The sequence below is a fragment of the Phyllobates terribilis genome, unplaced genomic scaffold, assembly GCF_046119375.1.
Source record: "Phyllobates terribilis strain yellow unplaced genomic scaffold, ASM4611937v1 Scaffold_3__8_contigs__length_932513732, whole genome shotgun sequence".
NCBI classification, from domain to species: Eukaryota; Metazoa; Chordata; class Amphibia; order Anura; family Dendrobatidae; genus Phyllobates; species Phyllobates terribilis.
This window is the reverse complement of record NW_027362763.1, coordinates 204,611,645-204,632,631: the sequence shown is the minus strand read 5'-3', so window position 1 is coordinate 204,632,631 and position 20,987 is coordinate 204,611,645. Positions and strand designations below refer to the sequence as shown.

The window sequence follows — 20,987 nt, the reverse complement described above, 5'->3', positions numbered from 1 at the left end:
CAGTGAATTCAGTCTCCACACCAAGGAACAGGGGGTCGCCCAGGGGAGGAAATTGCGTAACCCACTTCGGGGTCCTGGGATCCTTCAGTACCCCTGGAACACTTGTGTGCGGAAGATCTAGCGGTAGCAAAACAGATGCTGAGAGAAGAGTGTCATGCGTTCTCCAAAGATGACTCTGATATAGGCTGTATCCCGTCGTTGCATTTGAAAATCAATTTGAAAGACACGACCCCAGTAACCAGAAGATACATGTCTGTGCCAAAACCATTACATCGTGAAGTGAAAGAATATTTACAAGATCTCATCAACAGAGATTGGGTCCAAAAGTCGAAGTAGTCTTATTCCTCTCCTATTGTCTGTGTTAGGAAGAAGGACGGTACGTTGAGAGTCTCTTGTTATTACCGGGAACTACACCGAAAGTCAGTACCTGATCGACACCCGATACCAAAGATCCAAGATATGCTGGATAGCCTATCAGGAAGCACCTGTTTCTCTGTCCTCTATCAGGGTAAGACATACCACCAAGGGTTTGTCTAAGAGTCCAGTAGACCCTTGACAACATTCATCACACCGTGGGGATTATATGAGTGGATCCGCATACCGTTTGGACTCAGTTCAGCTCCAGCAGAATTCCAGAGGAGCATGGAGACATGTTTAGAAGGATTGAGAGACGATATCTGCCAGCCATACTTGGATAACAATGTGGTACACAGCAAAACCTTCAGGGAGCTGGTTGAACACGTGAGGACCGTATTACAACGGTATCAACAACATGGAGTTAAGTAAACCCCAAAGAAGTGTGAACTGTTCAAAAGACAAGTCCGATTTCTTGGGAAAATTGTGCCCGGAGAAGGATATACCATGGACCCAGCAGAAATCGCTCCGGTACTGGCCTTAAAAGACAAGTGGCCCTCTACCGTTGGGGGGTTGAGGTAAATATCAGGATTCCTCTCCTACTATCGTACTTACGTTCAGAACTTCTCCAGGATTGCTGCCCCACTATACCTCCTCTTGGGGGGGGGGACGACAGAGACAACAACACCCACGGAGAAAAAGAAGAACGCGGTTAGGACTGGGCTTAAAAGAAACAATGCCATTTTGTCCCAACAGCCCATTCTCTGGACAGCAGACCACCAGGAGGTATTGGAAGAACTAGTAGACTACCAGGTAAAACCACCCGTCTTGGGATATCCTGATTTCAGTTTACCATTTGTTCTTCATTGTGACGCTTCTCAAGTTGGACTGGGAGCTGCCCTATATCAGTATCAAGATGGAAAATTGAGAGTCATCGGTTACGGTTCTAGAATGTTGACAGATGCCGAGAAGAATTACCATCTACATTTTGTAAAATTGGAGTTCCTGGTACTGAAATGGGCTATGTGTGAACAATTTAGAGATTATCTCTACTACAGCAAAGAGTTTGAGGTATACACTGACAACAACCCTTTGACCTATGTCCTTTCTACAGCCAAACTGAATGCAACGGGTCAGAGATGGGTAGCTGAACTACCGGACTTCAATTTCAGCATCAAGTACAGGCCAGGAAAATGCAATGCGAATGCTGACGGATTGTCAAGAATGCCACTAGGGCCTGAGGAGTTCATGCAAGAATGCTCGGAGGAAGTCAGTCTGGAAGCAATTGAGAGCACTACCCAAGCAGTACAAGCTTATCAGGAGGAAGACACTCCATTGTGGTGTCCATTGACAGTAGAAACCACCATAAAAGCGAGAGAACAAGATCACCCCCGGTCTATTAAACAACTACCAGAAGGGAAAATCCGTAGAGCACAACGGGAAGATCAGATAAATGGTAGCATACTACTTTATGTGGACCAAAATCGGTTTCCAAGTAAACGGGACAGAGACAATGAGTCACCAGCAGTATCTGTTTTAATTAAAGAATGGACGAAGCTCTACCTCAGTGAAGACGGTATCCTGTATCGTAAAGGAGGACAAAACCGGAAGTTGGTACTATCCAGAGTATTCCATAGGCTGGTCTTCAAAGAACTCCATGAAAACATGGGACACCTGGGAGTGGAAAGGACAGCCAACTTGATCCGTGAACGTTTCTTCTGGCCATACATGCAGAGAGATATTGAGAGGTACGTGACCAGGGAGTGTGGGTGTCTGAAAGATAAACGTCCCAACACATCAACCTGGGCACCTATGGGCAACATCCAAACTATGTATCCGTTTGAGATGGTCTCAATAGACTTTCTACATCTCGAGACGTGCAAGGTTGGTTACGAATACATCTTGGTGGTGATGGACCCTTTCACTCGATTTGCTCAAGCATATGGCACCCCAATAAATATAGTCGAATAGTGGCAGAGAAGATCTTCAATGATTTTGCTTTGAGGTTTGGGTTCCCAACGAGGTTACACCATGACCAAGGAAGAGAATTTGAGAACCAGCTCTTTGCCAAGCTAGGAAAGTACTGTAGAATTCAGAGATCCCACACAACGTCCTATCACCCAAGTGGAACGTTTTAACCGGACATTTTTGTCGATGTTGCGCACTTTAACAGCTGATGAGAAGAAAGACTGGAAGAGTTCTCTGTCAAAAGTAGTACATGCATATAACTGTACAAAGAGTGATGCAACGGGTTACTCACCCTTTTTCCTAATGTATGGACGATCGCCAAGACTGACAATCGACATCATGTTCGATACTCCGGTGTGAGCGACTTACAGAACGTATCCGGAGTACGTTCGGAAATGGAAGGAACAGATGGCAGAGGCATACAACATAGCGTCCAAAGTGGTTGCGCAAGGACAGAACAAGAGTAAGGAGTACTATGATCAAAAATGTTATGCAGCAGAATTGGCACCGGGAAGCCAGGTGCTAGTCAAAAAAGTACGTGAGAAAGGCAGTCCAAGGAGTATGTGGTCGTAAGGAGGAGAGCTGATGACAGCCCAGTGTATGAAATCCGATTGGAAACGGGAGACAAGAAAACCAGAATAGTACATCGGAATTTACCTTGTGATTTTCTCCCACCACAACAAGACTCTCCAGAAGTAGACCGACATCGTCTGAGATCGACTAAGGGACCACCACAGACTGAAGCTCCAGAGGTGAATAGTGACCTTGAAAGTTCTAATGAAGAAGAACACATTGTTGTATTTCTCGGACCGACAAGGAGAGGGCTGTACCATCCTCAGGAGAGTGAACTAAGTCCCGAGGCTCCAGAGTTTGTACCAAGGAGTACAGATGAAGTCCAATTCAGATCTGACAATCGAACACTGTTCCCTGAAGAGACCGATCAACACTCAGGAGGAGCAGAATTACCAGACCGTGCGGAAATAGGAGATTCAGGAGAAGTACAGGAGCTTACAGAGGCAGCTCCAAGAACATCAGAGGAAGCACGGGAAATGAGCGCGGTGGAAGAGACTTCTGTGACCGAAGAACGCGTGGTATCTGAGGAACAACCCACCAGGAGGATGTCGACTTGAGAAGTGAGGAGGCCCGTGATACTGACGTATGAGACACTTGGTGAACCAAGTCAAGTGCCAAGAACTGTCGACTGGAAACAGGTATCTCTGCCTGTGGACCAGGTAAGCCCACTTGAATAGAATTCACCACCGAGAGGCAGTATGGAAGATGTTGCCTGGTGGAAAGACTTGTTTTCATGCTTTGATTTTCCTTAAAAGACTTTGTAGAAACAAAGAACTGTTAAAGCATAGAGAGAGAGAGCTGGTTGAAGACGTACGAAAAGCTCCAGCTGAAGAGATGTTGATTGTTTTAATTGTGTTGTTTATTTCTTACAGGCATCCTACAAGAAAAATGTCGTAAGATTAGGTTGTTATCAAGGTTTATGAATGTTATACCAATTTCACAATGCCAATTTGTATATAAAGTTATCCAACTTTTACCACTGTCTCAGAATAGGTCAGATTGACCAATTAAGACGAATGTTGAGGACAACATTCAAAAAGGAGGAAGAGTGTGACATGCAGAAGTAGTGCTGTTGCAGAGTGTGACAGGCAGAAGTATCACAAGCACAGGAGACAGGAAGTGTTGTGCTCCAGAAGTATCCAGCAACTAGAGGGGTTAACATAGTCACAGGAGAAGGGAAGTGTTTTAGCAGAGCCCCAGGGGGATTATGAGGAAGTTGTTGACTGTCCATCTGAAGCTGAAGAGAAAGGTGATGGCTTATGATCTGTATCTCACAAAAGGCAAAGGAACAGAATTCAGGTCAGGAAAGAAGCTAAACAAAGGTCAGTTAGACCCCCTGAGCTAACAGTGTGGAGGATTATCGGCCAGGAAGATAAGGACTGGAATGAATCCTGTCAGTGGAATTTTCTTTCTTACCAATTAGAAATCGTCCACACCTGAATTCGTAATATAATCTATTATTTATTGATCATGCTAGCAAGGAGACAAAATGAAAACCAACAAATCATTAGCTTAATCATTAGCTTCATTTCATTCCACGGCAGTTATATAGGTAAAAATTAAGGTGTGTCATAATAATGATTCTAGTACAGGAAAATATAATTAACAGAAGATTAAATGCAGCTGTTATGTGAAGGTCAAATAATCTGGCTGTAACTTCTAATTATTGCATTTTAACGAGTGAGGGATGACATCAGCTAACTATAAAGGAATTCAACAACAAACTCACAGATGTTCACTTAGAGATAATAATTAGTTCATATAAGACTGGGTCTAATATATATGTGTATATATATATTAATATATATATACCATCTAAAAGTCTATATAATAATGATTATTAAAATAAGAAATAAATTTATTACAATTATTATAACAAATCCTGTCATAGGGATCATCTTCTCCATCAAACCCTTCTTTCCCTCCATCTCCATACAGGACAAAGAATGCTGTGTATTATTGAGTCCTTGTGAAGGAAAAGCCTGTGGTTGTGTATGCATTAAAACTGTGCTGTACTGTGTTACCGGATAATAGACTGTGTACTGCTGTGCTGCAAAGGAGATTGTACTGTTATTACTGGAGCCTGTTGTTCAAGAGACATTTGCATTGCACTGGCCGTGCCTCATTAAATGTTACTGTTCTACCGTTTATGAAGACTTGTCAGATGTGTCTGGTCAGCAACTGAATCTATCGTGTGCCTGAGAGATGGTGCAGCCTATGTTCGCTCTGAGTAACGGTTCCCCCAGGATTCAAACGAATTCATGTAACCGGTCTCGCCCCTATCTGAACTTAGGCGGCATGTGTGTAACAAAAGGTTTAATAAATCAGAGGCAGATCTAGGGATACTAGATATTAATCGGATAGGTAATGTAATGCTACCGGAAAGGTTCTAGAAAGTAGGTAACAGCAAAATTGGAAACAATTGTGAATACCTTCTACTTAAAGGAAACAACCATATTGTAGTTGTTCATCGAGGCCCATCGGGTTCATGGTCCCCATGCAATAGATCAACTTTGTTTCTTTTCTCCTCGCCTAATTGATGGTTGAATGAATTCCATTACACTAAAATCAAAACTGTCAAGGCTACCCCCATTCACTTCCCTAGCATATCTCTATATAGGGGTGTCCTGACCGTTTTTAAAGTCCCGAAAGTGATCACTGATTCTATTTCTGAGCTCCCTTTTTGTTTTACCAACATACTCGAGGGGACATGTGCACTTTAAGAGATAGACCACCTCTGCAGTTATACAATTTGCGAAGTGTAATGTCACGCAAGGTGTGGGAAAGACTTAGTGCAACACAAAGGGAAGAGGGAAAGGGAGCCCAGACTCTAAGGGAAGTGGGGAGTGGAGACCTCCTAGGCTGATCTAATATCACCCTGTCTCCACTAACGTCCCTATATTGGTTCTTCACCAATCACCGCACGTGAACCTCGCCCTGACTTTCCCTGGCGTTTGGCCCTGGCTAGGAAAGGGAGGGGGATAAGCACTAGTCGATCCCCACTGACAACTAAAGACAACAAGGAGGAACAAACAAGGGAAGATAGCTTAGCTTTTAGTCGACTTCAGAGAGATGAACACCAGTCCTCATAGCTCCACAGAGGATGAAGTAATGAACTTGCTCCAAGCCTTCACAAGGGGTAATGTGAGTATCGCCGGCACCTCCCTCTAGCAGACAGCAGGTATTTATACACCCAGGCCAGTTTTTTAATTAGCAAGAGGAAGATAGCCGCTGGGTCCTAGAGAGACAGTCTCTAAGAAGGTGTCTGTAATGGCAAACAAAGAGATCTCCTGCAACCAATTGTAGGGCGACTGTCTGTTGCTTTTGACATACCCGTGACAGTATCCCCCTCCTCTATGAGTGGCCTCCGGACATTCAGGACTGGGTTTCTCAGGATAAGAGGTGTGGAATGAACAAACCAACCTGGGGGCGTTCACCTTTGATGCTGAAACCCACATCCTCTCCTCTGGACCATAACCCTTCCAGTGCACCAAGTATTGTAGAGAACGACTTTGGAAACGAGAATCCACAATCCTCGAAATCTGGAACTCCAGATTACCATCAACCATTAATAGGGGCGGTGGTGGAGGTGAGGGCTCAAGAGGTTCCACATACTTCTTGAGTAAAGACCTGTGGAACACGTTGTGGACCTTAAGGGTCTGAGGAAGTTCAAGACGAAATGCTGCTGGATTAATGACGGTGGTTGTTTTATAGGGACCAATAAACCTAGGTCCCAGCTTCCAAGATGGAACTTTCAATCTAATATTCCTGGTAGACAACCATACAAAGTCATTCACATTCAGGTCTGGACCTAGCAAACGTTTTCTGTCAGCCATACGTTTATACCTGTCTCCCATGATCTTTAAAGTAGTCAGAACACCCTATCATACTGAGGAGAGCGACGAAGCAAACCGTTCCTCCTCAGGAACTCCCGAAGCCTTTCCCGGACTAAAGGTACCAAACTGCGGGTGATAACCGTATGCACCGAAGAATGGTGACCTGCCAGTGGATTCTTGACGATGATTATTAATGGCAAATTCTGCCAGCGGTAAGTAGGAAGCCCAATCCTCCTGATTTTCGGAGACGAAACACCTGAGGTAGGTCTCCAAATTCTGATTGACACACTCGGTCTGTCCATTCGACTGAAGGTGGAAAGCAGAGGAAAAAGACAGCTGCACCCCCAGTCGAGAACAGAATGCCTTCCAGAACTTGGAAACAAACTGGGTCCCCCGATCTAACACCAAATCGGAGGGAACCCCATGAAGCTTCACGATCTCATTTATGAACACCTGAGCAAGTGTCTTGGCATTTGGAAGTGCAGGTAATGCAATGAAGTGAACCATTTTACTGACCCTATCTACAACCACCAAAACCACCGTTTTGCCTGCAGAAACCGGTAGGTCAGTAATAAAATCTATGGACGAGTGTGTCCATGGCCTACTAGGGATAGGTAGCGGAAGAAGAGTACCCGACCAGTATGCGAAACCTTAGAACGTGTGCAAATACTACAAGCAGATACGTGTTCAATCACATCCCGATACAACCCCGGCCACCAAAAACGGCGAGAGAGGAGGTCTGCGGTTGCCTTACCACCTGGATGCACAGCAAGCACAGAGAATTATGATGTTCCTTAATTACTTTGCGGCACAGATTAGATGGTACAAAGAACCTTCCTGAAAGGCAGGAGACAGGGGCGTGCCCCTGAGCCTCCAACACCTCACCCTCCAGTTCAGGATACAGTGCCGAAATGACTACCCTTTTCTGTAATATTGGTGCATAGTTCTCATGGTCACCACCACCAGGAAAGCTCCGGGACAAAGCATCGGCCTTGACACATTTTTGACCCCCTGGACGAAAAGTGACAACAAACTTGAACCTAGTAAAAAATAGGGACCATCTGGCTTGCCTAGGGTTGAGACGTTTAGCTGACTGGAGATATGACAGGTTCTTATGGTCAGTAATAACAGTAATAGGATGGGCAGCCCCCTCCAACCCATGTCGCCATTCTTTGAGCGCTAAAAGTTCTCTATTACCCACGTCATAATTGCTCTCAGCTGAAGACAATTTTTTAGAAAAGAAGGCGCATGGACGCCATTTACCAGGGGACGGACCCTGAGACAACACAGACCCAACCCCGACATCCGATGCATCAACCTCCACAATAAACGGTTGGGAAACATCGAGTTGACTGAGTATAGGTGCAGTGGCAAAATGATTCTTAAAGGAAGAAAAAGCCTGGAGGGAGACATCCAGCCATTTGGAAAAATCAGACCCCTTCTTAGTCATGTCAGTAAGGGGTTTCACAATTACAGAGTAATTTTGGATTAATTTCCGGTAAAAATTAGTAAAGCCCAGAAAACATTGTAGAGCATCCAGGTTCTCGGGACAGTCCCAATCAAGGACTGCACGGATCTTCTCCCGTTCCAACCGAAAACCCGAAGGTGACAACAATACCCCAAAAACTGCACCTCCTGAACAGCAAAAACACATTTTTTAAGTTTGCCATAAAGTTTGTTATCCCTTAATATCTGGAGCACCTGATTAACATGCCCCCGATGTGTCTCAAAATCAGGTGAGTAAACCAAAATATTGTCCAGATAGACCACCACAAACCTCTCCACCAAATGATGGAAAAAATCATTTATGAAATGCTGGAATACTGCAGGTGCATTGGTCAAACCAAAAGGCATAACCAGACTCTCGAAATGCTCTTCAGGGGTATTTAATGCTGTTTTCCATTCGTCCCCTTCTCTGATTCTAACCAGATTGTAAGCTCCCCTTAAATCCAACTTGGAGAATACCTTAGCTCCTACAACCTGGCTGAACAAATCAGGAATCAGAAGAAGAGGGTACGGATCACGGATGGTGATTTGATTTAATTCACGGAAATCTAAACAGGGACGTAGACCACCATCTTTTTTCTTCACAAAGAAGAACCCTGCTGCCACAGGCGAAGATGAGGGTCTGATATGTCCATACTTTCCGCAATGAAATCCTTCATGGCTTGTCTCTCAGGGTCAGAAAGATTATACAGTCTGGACTTCGGTAGTTTAGCTCCGGGGTTCAGGTTAATAGGAGTCATATGCATGACGTGGAGGCAAATCCTGACACCCTCTCTCAGAAAAAACGTCCTCAACACCAGACAGAAAAGCAGGTAATATTTCCGTAGAGACAGTAGCAAGGGAAATATCTAAACAGTTCTTATGGCAGTAATCTCCCCGGCTTGCCAATCCACCAACGGATTATGTTTAACAAGCCAAGGAAGACCCAAAACAATAGGTGTGGGAAGACTGTCAAGGACATAGCAAGGGATTATTTCACAATCAACTGACCCCACACCCAGTTTTACATTATGTACAATCTGAGTAAATGCTTTCTGTGCAAGTGGCGCCGAGTCGATGGCGAAGATGGAAATAGGTTTAGCTAAAGTACAGCAAGCAAGACCATGAGTTTTCACAAACTCAGCATCAACCATGCTGACTCCGACTACACTGTCAACAAACACAAAAATTTTCTTGGTTTTGCTCTATAGCACCACCTCTGCTGTCAGGACAAACCAGGAACTGCAGGTTGGCAAAAAATGCACCCCTTGTTTATCCAACTCCGGACTACCAAGAGTTAATCCAGTCTCCCTTTGTTTAGGAATTAAAGGACAGGTCCCAACAAAATGTCCCTTCTTCTCACAAAAAAAACATACGCTTATTTTCATGTGAATCTCTGGGGAAATGTATGATGCAGAGACACCCCCTAACTGCATGGGTTCCTCCACCTCCCCCAGTACTGGTTCACCCCCAGACTGCTCCCCCGTAGTGGTACATAACCCCGACAAGAAGGCCCCGGAGAAGGTGATCTCACCTGTCTATCCCGAAGGCGTCTATCAAGACGTATGGCCAACGACATGGCAGCCTCCAAGGACTGAGGGGTTTCATATACTGCCAAGGCATATTTCAACCTTTCAGTAAGACCCTCACAAAATTGACTTCTAAGGGCTGAGTCATTCCATTTGGAATCCGTTGCCCATCTACGGAATTCAGAACTGTACTTCTGCACTGACCGATTCCCCTGCTGAAGGCGACGTAGCCTAGACTCAGCAAAGGCGACCTGGTCAGGGTCATCATAGATGAGGGCCAGAGCCCCGAAAAAACCCTCCACAGATTGGAGACAAACCAAGTCCTGCTGTAAAGAAAACTCCCACGACTGAGGATCTCCCTGCCGGAGGAGTAAGGACAAAGTTTAAAATACAGTTTGCAGGCCTCCTTGAATATAAAAAATTTGTCCCTACCTCCTGAAAACCTGTCCAGGAGGGCATCCTTGGGTTCAGGCGGGACAGGCCTATCTGCAGACACCTCCACATTAGCAACCTGAAGCAGCTGATGCTGTTGCTGAACCTCACAGCGGAGGTCATTCACCTCCGGAGACAGAAAGCGCAGCTGCTCTGCGAGCTCTGCAACTGAAACCATACAAAGGGAGAAAGGAAAAAAAAAAGTTCACACAAAACAAAAGTGTCAGTTTTTTTTTCCTTTTCAAAATGTGCTCGGCTGGCGATAATGTCACGCAAGGTGTGGGAAAGACTTAGTGCAAAACAAAGGGAAGAGGGAAAGGGAGCCCAGACTCTAAGGGAAGTGGGGAGTGGAGACACTAACATCCCTATATTGGTTCTTCACCAATCACCGCACACAAACCTTGCCCTGTCTTTCCCTGGCGTTTGGCCCTGGCTAGGGAAGGGAGGTGGATGACCACTAGTCGATCCCCACTGACAACTAAAGACAACAAGGGGGACAAACAAGGGAAGATAGCTTAGCTTTTAGTTGAACACCAGTCCTCATAGCTCCACAGAGGATGAAGTAATGAACTTGCTCCGAACCTTCACAAGGGGTAATGTGAGTACCGACGGCACCTCCCTCTAACAGATAGCAGGTATTTATACACCCAGGCCCGGGTGTTAATTAGCCAGAGAAAGGTAGCCGCTGGGACCTAGAGAGACAGCCTCTAAGAAGGTGTCTGTAATGCCAAACGAAGAGATCTCCTGCAACCAACTGCAGGGCGACTGTCTGTCACTTCTGACACACCTGTGACATGTAAATTGTTATACGTTCTCCCTGTAATCTCTCTATGAAATATTTTGGCAGAATTTGCATTTTACACATTTATACTGTACGTGCCCAATTGTCCTTTAGCTAGCTAGGTTCCAGATTGTTTCAAGGTGATATACAGACTGCGCACCCATTTGTCTTGAATATATCTCCCTCTTTTGTAAGTAATGGCCGGATGAGTTGGTATAATCTCACTAATATCCGGGTCAGCTCACTGGATACCCCAGTGTCTTCTCAGGGTGTCTTGCACCTCTTTTGCATGGTCATCATATCTCACAATAATTCTCATAAGTTGTTTACCTTCTCTTTTTTTGTTGTGATTTAAGCAGTCTAAATCTACTCTTAAAAACATTAAATGCTGTACTGAGGGTGCTAAATGGATAGCCTCTTTCTAGAAGACTATTTCTGAAATGCTGTTCTTGTTAATGGAAGACCATATCGGGGGAACAATTTTTCCTAATTTGACAATATTGTCCCTTGGAGATTCCCTTCTTCAGATTTAGGGGATGGTGTCTCTCCCAGTGCAATAAGCTACCCTGTTCCGTCACTTTCAAGTTGTGATGTCAAGGAAATAGATGTTGTCATGATTGATCTCTGATGTAAATCTAAGTCCCAGTTGGTTTACAAATAGGTCCTTGACAAAAATCTTAAAGGAAGTACTGACCCCTGACCAGAGTACAAGGACATCATCAATATAATGCCCCAAGAATATTATCTGGGGGCTCCACCAGGCCATATCATTGTCCTCAAAGACAGTGGTGTCCTCCCAGCAGCAGGCTGGCATATGTGGGGGCACATGGGCTGCCCATCGCAGTGCTCCTGAGCTGATGGTAGAACTTACCCCCAAAGATAAAGTAATTATGTGTTGGGGTAAACTTAAGCAATTCCTGGATGAACATATTGTGTGAGGTGAATGGCACACCCTTAGACCTCAGATAGTATTCCACTACTCGAAGTCCTCACTCATGTGGAATACTACTGTACAGTGCTTCTACATCAATTGAAGCCAATTGCACATTCTCATCTATAACAATGTCTTCTAGTTTCAGGAGTAGATCAGTGGTGTTGCGTATACAGGAAGGTAGAGATGTAAGAAATTTTCTCAGCATCCTGGCAATGTAAACACCACTATTCTGAGTGATTGAATCAATGCCCGAGGCTATGGGGCGACCCTTCAGTGGTTGCAATCCCTTATGTATCTTGGGGAAGGAGTAGAACGTCAGTGTCAAGGGATATTTGGGGAACAAAAACTCCATTTCATTCTTTGAAATGAGTCCGGAATGGCAAGTGTTAGTGAGCATTTCTTCAAGTTCTTTATGAAATATGCTAATGGCATCTTGTTGCAACATAGCATAGGTGGAGCTATCTTGTAAAATATCTAAACACATTTTCTTATATATGGAATGATCAAGAATGATTAGATTACCACCTTTATCAGAGGGTTTAAAAATTAAATTATTAATTATGTCGTTATTAGCAAGATTATCAAAGGTCTTTCTTTTTGTCGTTGGCAAGTTAGAAGGGTGCCATCTTTTAGTGTGCATCAATTTCTATAAATCTTCCATCACTAGTTTGGTGAAAATGTCTACACTGTTGACTTCTGTCCCCTGGGGCATTTTTGTGCTGGTTGGTTTCAGATCTGTGAATGGTCCAATGGTCCAAGGCCTTGTACTCTGGTGTTGTTGTTAATGAGATCTGCCAGTACACTCCGCTCTATTGTGTTTTTTAAAAAATTTCTTCCATCCTATGATGGTAGATTGATAGTCTTGTTGTCATTATATGGGGTTGGTGCCGAGAGTTGCGTCTGGGTCGCTCTCTGAACATATAGTGGTCTGAAGTCTCCTTTCTCTCTAAAAAAAATGTATATGGTTGTTATCAGGGTAGGACTGGCCTGGCGGGGTGCCAGTGAAATCCTCGGTGGGCCCCTGCTGAGAGACAGAGAGAGATGTCTTCAGCCCTTGACAGCTCCTGCAGTCATCACAGCATCCTTCTCCTGCGTGTGGCGCTGGCAGCAGGACTCACTTTGAGGGCGGAGCCGTGCTGCTTCACTCTCTGGCTCCTCTTCTCATGCTGTGTGCGGCCTGTGTTAATATAGGAGAGTCAGCAGACTGCTTGCTCTGTGTTGTGCTGTGAGTGCTAAGGAGTCTCCAAGCTCAGAGCAGCTGCACAGTAACCAGTGTGGCATAAGTATGAAAAAGGGTGATTTAACTATTTTCAATTCATTGACATGGGGGCGGAGCTTAGCTGTGTTTTGGGGTGGGGCTTAACATTTGGAGCCCACTACTCCATGTGCAGGATACATCTTGGTGGAATGGAGACAGGATTGGATGAGGTAAGTAAGCAACAATGTGACTTTAAGATCATGTTTTGAATTTGTTTGTGTTGTGTATATCCTGTACCTGTGTACACTGCACTTGTTTCATGTGTGTGACAAGTGTCATTTGTTCTGTACTTGTGTGATGTGTGTCATGTGTGCATGTTGCTTGTGTGAAGTGCGTCGTGTGTGCATGGTGCTTGAGTGGAGTGTGTCGTGTGCATGGTGCTTCTGTGAAGTGTGTGTCATGTGTGCATGGTGACTGTGTTTGTCATGTGTGCATGATGCTTGTGTGAAGTGTGTGTCATGTGTGCATGGTGCTTGTGTGAAGTAGGTGTCATGTGTGCATGGTGTTTGTGAGACATGTGTGTCGTGTGTCATGTGTGTGTGGTGCTTGTGTGATGTGTGTCATGTGTTCATTGTGCTTGTGTGACGTGTGTGTCATGTGTGCGCTGTGCTTGCAAGATGTATGTGTCATGTGTGCGCTGTGCTTGCGTGATGTGTGTGTCATGTGTGCGCTGTGCTTGTGTGACATGTGTGTCGTGTGCATGGTGTTTGTGTGATGTGCGTGTCATGTTCATGGTGCTTGTGTGATGCGTGTGTCGTGTGCATGGTGCTTGTGTAACGTGTGTGTCATGTGTGCGCTGTGCTTGCATGATGTGTGTCATGTGTGCACTGTGCTTGCGTGATGTGTGTGTCATGTGTGCGCTGTGCTTGTGTAACGTGTGTGTCATGTGCATGGTGCTTGTGTGATGTGTGTCATGAGTGCATGGTGTGATGTGTGTCATGTGTGCATGGTGCTTGTGTGGCGTGTGTGTCATGTGTGCATGGTGCCTGTGTGAAGTGTGTGTCATGTGTGCATGATGCTTGTGTGACGTGTGTGTTATGTGCATGGTGCTTGTGTGAAGTGTGTGTCATGTGTGCATGGTGTTTGTGTGATGTGTGTGTCGTGTGTGGTGCTTGTGTGACGTGTGTCATGTGTGTGTGGTGCTTGTGTGAGATGTGTGTCATGTGTGCATGGTGCTTGTGTGACGTGTGCATGGTGCTTATGTGACGTGTGTGTTGTGTGCATGGTGCTTGTATGAAGTGTGTGTTATGTGTGCATGGTGCTTGTATGATGTGTGTGTCATGTGTGCACTGTGCTTGCATGACGTGTGTGTCATGTGTGTGCTGTGCTTGCGTGACGTGTGTGTCCTGTGTGTGCTGTGCTTGTGTGATGTGTGTGTCATGTGTACATGGTGCTTGTGTGACGTGCGTGTCATGTGTGCATGGTGCTTGTGTGGCGTGTGTCATGTGTGCATGGTGCCTGTGTGAAGTGTGTGTCATGTGTGCATGATGCTTGTGTGACGTGTGTGTTATGTGCATGGTGCTTGTGTGAAGTGTGTGTCATGTGTGCATGGTGTTTGTGTGATGTGTGTGTCGTGTGTGGTGCTTGTGTGACGTGTGTCGTGCTTGTGTGAGATGTGTGTCATGTGTGCATGGTGCTTGTGTGACGTGTGCATGGTGCTTATGTGACGTGTGTGTTGTGTGCATGGTGCTTGTATGAAGTGTGTGTTATGTGTGCATTGTGCTTGTGTGACGTGTGTGTCATGTGTGCATTGTGCTTGTGTGATGTGTGAGTCGTGTGCATGGTGTTTGTGTGATGTGTATGGTGCTTGTGTGACGTGTGTATCATGTGTGGATGGTGCTTGTGTGAAGTGTGTGCATGGTGCTTGTGTGAAGTGTGTGTCATGTGTGCATGGTGCTTGTGTGAAGTGTGTGTCATATGTGAATGGTGTTTGTGTGATGTGTGTCATGTGTGTGGTGCTTGTGTGACATGTGTGTCATGTGTGTGTGGTGCTTGTGTGACATGTGTGCATTGTGATGTGTGTTTGTGTAATGTGTGCATGGTGATTGTGTGACGTGTGTGTCATGTGTGCATGGTGTTTGTGTGAAGTGTGTGTCATATGTGCATGATGTTTGTGTGATGTGTGTGTGGTGCTTGTGTGACGTGTGTGTCATGTGTGCATGGTGTTTGTGTCATGTGTGCATGGTGCTTGTGTGACATGTGTCATGTGTGTGGTGCTTGTGTGACGTGTGTGCATTGTGCTTGTGATGTGTGTGATGTGCATGGTGCTTGTGTGATGTGTGTGTCATGTGTGCATGGTGCTTGCGTGACGTGTGTCATGTGTGCATGGTTCTTGTGTGATGCGTGTGTCGTGTGCATGGTGCTTGTGTGACCCCTGTGTTGTGTGCATGGTGCTTGTGTGACGTGTGTGTCATGTGTGCGCTGTGCTTGCGTGACGTGTGTGTCATGTGTGCGCTGTGATTGTGTGATTTGTGTGTCATGTGTGAATGGTGCTTGTGTAATGTGTGTGTCATGTGTGCATGGTGCTTGTGTGACGTGTGTCATGTGTACATGGTGCTTGTGTGACGTGTGTCATGTGTACATGGTGCTTGTGTGACGTGTGTCATGTGTGCATGGTGCTTGTGTGACGTGTGTCATGTGTGCATGGTGCTTGTGTGACGTGTGTCATGTGTGCATGGTGTTTGTGTGATTTGTGTGTCGTGTGCTTGGGGCTTGTGTGAAGTGTGTGTCATGTGCATGGTGCATGTGTGAAGTGTGTCATGAGTGCATGGTGTGATGTGTGTGTCGTGTGCATGCTGCTTGTGTAACATGTGTGTCATGTGTGCATGGTGCTTGTGTTATGTGTGTGTCATATGTACATGGTGTGATGTGTGTGTCATGTGTGCATGGTGCTTGTGTGACGCGTGTGTCGTGTGCATGGTGCTTGTGTGAAGTACGTGTCATGTGTGCATGGTGCTTGTCTGACGTGTTTGTCTTGTGCATAGTGCTTGTGTGACGTGTGTCATATGTGCATGGTGTGACGTGTGTCATGTGTGAATGGTGTGACATGTGTGAATGGTGTGACGTGTGTCATGTGTGCGCTGTGCTTGTGTGATGTGTGGGTCATGTGTGCACTGTGTTTTTGTGATGTGTGTGTCATGTGTGCATGGTGTGACGGGTGTGTCATATGTGCGCACGTGCAGATTGAGATCTCGTTCCCCAAAGCCCATGACAGGGAAATCAATGGGAAAGTGCAGGGACTTCTCTCAACCCCGACATTTTCGGACAGCCCAGGGCCAGCAGCCGTGCAGTGCTGGGACACCCCCTCCTCCCAGCCCGAGGCCAGTAGAATTGGCCCACCCCTGCCGCCAGCCTACTGCAGCTGCAATCCTGCCTCCTGTGACCCCGCTCCACCGCAGTCGTTCCCCTATCCCGTAAACTACATTCGGATTATAAAACGCATCAACAATTTCCTCCCAAATTTGGGGGGGGGTGCTTCTTATAATGAGAAAAATGCAGTATCTATTTTTTTCTGTCTTTGTTATTGATTCTTATAGGGTATTTCCCAAGTCAATTGTGAAAGCCCCTAAACTTTTCCATTTGAATATGTTGGATACTTGTATTGAGAGCTTGTGACGTAGCTTCTGACTTACGGCCAGTCAGAAGCTGCGCTCACAAGATGGCGCGGGGGGGACCGAACTGGCACCAAAAAAGCAGTGAAGACACCGGAGGGTGAGTGTATGACCAGGGGCAGGGGGCTTACATTTAAAGCGCCACTCCAGCGCTGAAATAAAAACCGCTGGAGTGGTGCTTTAACAAGAAACATATCATGCAGTTCACAATACAGTTCTTTTGCATACTGTATAGTTTTCTAAAAGACACGTTTTAGTGAGAGGCCAAAAAATGAGCAAGTAAAAAAAACATTTATGGTAGCTGTAGTGTGGGCCTCTAGAGTCAATTCCCCTGGTGGTCCCTAGGCACCCCAGTCCGACCCTGGTTGTTATGTTTATGGTTGTACTTATTTTGTGGCTACTTTAGGCTTTGCTTGGAGAGACATTTTCCCTATATAGGAATACACTGCTCAAAAAAAAATAAAGGGAACACTTAAACAACAGAATATAACTCCAAGTAAATCAAAGTTCTGTGAAATCAAACTGTCCACTTAGGAAGCAACACTGATTGACAATCAATTTCACATGCTGTTGTGCAAATGGAATAGACACTAGATGGAAATTATTGCCAATTATCAAGACACCCTCAATAAAGGAGTGATTCTGCAGGTGGGGACCACAGACCACATCTCAGTACCAATGCTTTCTGGCTGATGTTTTGGTCACTTTCGAATGTTGGTTGCGCTTTCACTCTCGTGGTAGCAAGAGACGGACTCTACAACCCACAGAAGTTGCTCAGGTAGTGAAGCTCATCCAGGATGGCACATCAATGCGAGCTGTGGCAAGAAGGTTTGCTGTGTCTGTCAGCGTAGTGTCCAGAGGCTGGAGGCGCTACCAGGAGACAGGCCAGTACACCAGGAGATGTGGAGGGGGCCGTAGGAGGGCAACAACTCAGCAGCAGGACCGCTACCTCCACCTTTGTGCAAGGAGGAACAGGAGGAGCACTGCCAGAGCCCAGCAAAATGACCTCCAGCAGGCTACAAATGTGCATGTGTCTGCACAAATGTTTAGAAACAGACTCCATGAGGGTGGTATGAGGGCCCAACGTCCACAGATGGGGGTTGTGCTCACAGCCCAACACCGTGCAGGACGCTTGGCATTTGCCACAGAACACCAGGATTGGCAAAGTCGCCACTGGCGCCCTGTGCTCTTCACAGATGAAAGCAGGTTCACACTGAGCACGTGACAGACGTGACAGAGTCTGGAGACGCCGTGGAGAGAGATCTGCTGCCTGCAACGTCCTTCAACATGACCGGATTGGCAGTGGGTCAGTAATGGTGTGGGGTGGCATTTCTTTGGAGAGCCGCAAAGCCCTCCATGTGCTCTCCAGAGGTAGCCTGACTGCTATAAGGTACCGAGATGAGATCCTCAGACCCCTTGTGAGATGATATGCTGGTGCGGCTGGCCCTGGGTTCCTCCTAATGCAGGACAATGCCAGACCTCATGTGGCTGGAGTGTGTCAGCAGTTCCTGCAAGATGAAGGCATTGAAGTTATGGACTGGCCCGCCCGTTCCCCAGACCTGAATCCGATTGAGCACATCTGGGACATCATGTCTCGTTGCACCACAGACTGTCCAGGAGTTGGCGGATGCTTTAGTCCAGGTCTGGGAGGAGATCCCACAGGAGACCATCCGCAACCTCATCAGGAGCATGCCCAGGCGTTGTAGGGAGGTCATACAGGCACATGGAGGCCACACACAATACTGAGCCTCATTTTGACTTGTTTTAAGGACATTACATCAAAGTTGGATCAGCCTGTAGTGTGTTTTTCCACTTTAAATTTGGGGGTAACTCCAAATCCAGGCCTCCATTGGTTAATAAATTTGATTTCCATTGATGATTTTTGTGTGATTTTGTTGTCAGCACATTCAGCTTTGTACAGAAGAAAGTATTCAATGAGAATATTTCATTCATTCAGATCTAGGATGTGTTATTTGAGTGTTCCCTTTATTTTTTGAGCAGTGTATATCATTGTGTTTAAGTACCCCTATATAAACATTGCTGTGAAGGCTTAGACTTATGTAGGAGTATTTACTATATTGTATGTGGGTACAGGCATCCATTGTGTTGCTATGCAAATGAAATATAATTTTTTGGAATACATCTGAAAGCCCTATGATTGTATCCATAAGGTGTATTTTTTATATAGTTGCTATATTTATTAGTATGTTATTGGACTAGGCCAGAGATGTCAAACTCAAACACACAGAGGGCCAAAATGAAAAACTTGGACAAAGTCACGGGCCAACCAGTATACAGTATAATGGACTCCACATAGTCCTCCATACAGAATAATGGGCCCCACATATTCCTTCATACAATATGATGGGCCCCACATATTCCTTCATTCAATATAATGGGCCCCACATAGTCCTTCATACAGAATAATGGGTCCCACATATTCCTTCATACAATATAATGGGCCCCACATAGTCCTCCATACAGTATTATGGGCTCCACATAGTCCTCCATACAAAATAATGGGCCCCACATAGTCCTCCATACAGTATAATGGGTCCCACATAGTCCTCCATACAGACGAATGGGCCCCACATAGTCCTCCATACAGAATAATGAGCACCACATAGTCCTCCATACAGAATAATGAGCCCCAGATAGTCCTCCATACAGAATAATGGCCCCACGTAGTCCTCCATACAGAATATTGGGCCCCGCATAGTCCTCTATACAGAATAATAAGCACCACAAAGTCCTCTATACAGAATAATGGGCCCCACATAGTCCTCCATACAGAATAATGAACACCACATAGTCCTCCATACAGAATAATGGGTCCCACATAGTCCTCCATACAGAATATTGGGCCCCGCATAGTCCTCTATACAGAATAATAAGCACCACAAAGTCCTCTATACAGAATAATGGGCCCCACATAGTCCTCCATACAGAATAATGAACACCACATAGTCCTCCATACAGAATAATGGGTCCCACATAGTCCTCTATACAGTATAATGGGCCCCACATAGTCCTCTATACAGAATAATGGGCACCACATAGTTCTCCATACAGAATAATGAGCACCACATAGTTCTCCATACAGTATAATGGGCCCCGCATAGTCCTCCATACAGAATAATGGGCCCCGCATAGTCCTCCATACAGCATAATGGCCCCACATAGGGGTGGTGGTTCTGGTGTCATGGGCCAAATAAAACCACTCTGCGGGCCAGATTTGACATGTATAGTCTAGGCTGTTTACCGAGGAACTCTTATACAGCTCCTTGGCATATGTGGTTTCTTTTGGTGATGTATCTTACACCAGTAGCTATAGGGCCTACTAGGGCTATAAGACGGTGTCGCCGTTGTATGGGGGCGCCATTTGCGTTAATAGGGTACCAACCTCCATGGTCCTGCAGGGTGTCTCCTTATGAGGGAAGTATAGGGTGTGAGGTTACTAACAATTATTGGCTATTTATTCTCCATTACTCACCCCTATAAAGAGACATATGACAGAGCTATACATTGTTTTTCCAGATATTTTTTAGATATTGTTTTGGTTTCTATATATAGACCTTTTTATTGTATAACCAATAAAATTTAGGTTTCAATTGTAGTATTTTTCCTGTGAGCTCTTGATGCTTCCTCACCATTTTTGCCCAGCTCTGTCAAAATCGGCGGAGATGAGGTGGGATGGTGGTGTGTCGCCACAGCTCATCTAATACATGATGATCTATGGTGTTTTTTTATTACTTCAGTCACTGACTGGAGTAGGATTTCTGGCATGGAGCACTGAGGCGCACACCACTTGTCAGCTGCTCCAGATTCATTAAAACATGTGCCCCTTCTGACTCCAACATGATTATCAAGACTCACGTGAAAATTGACGGTCTTGATCAATCGGGGCCTTTATCTTTTTCAAGCATTTTTTTTTTTTTTTTTTAAAAGGGCCGCTCTAAAAAACTGCTCAGAAAGAACCTGAGTAATTTTTCCTATGCTTTTCTATGTAAAAACGACTTGCTGTTTATATGTTCAGGCTTTTGAGGCTTCATGTTTTCAAAACGCCAATCGGTTAAAAGAAGTGTCCTGAACTTTCTGGTGTTTTCCGCTCTGGAGATGGTCTGCACTTTACAATACAATCAATTTGAAGGATCAAAAGATGCCTGGAAGATGCATGGACATCTTTCTGAATGCTTTGTAAGCATTTCTTGCCTATGCGCTAGTAT

At 45.4% G+C, this 20,987-nt stretch overlaps 1 protein-coding gene across 1 annotated transcript in view; it reads left to right on the top strand.

Annotated features, from left to right (window-relative positions):
• The window catches only part of STK25 (serine/threonine kinase 25), a 75,461-nt gene that overhangs the window by 44,886 nt on the left and 9,588 nt on the right, over nt 1–20,987 (top strand). The gene's annotated exons all lie outside the window — the stretch shown is intronic.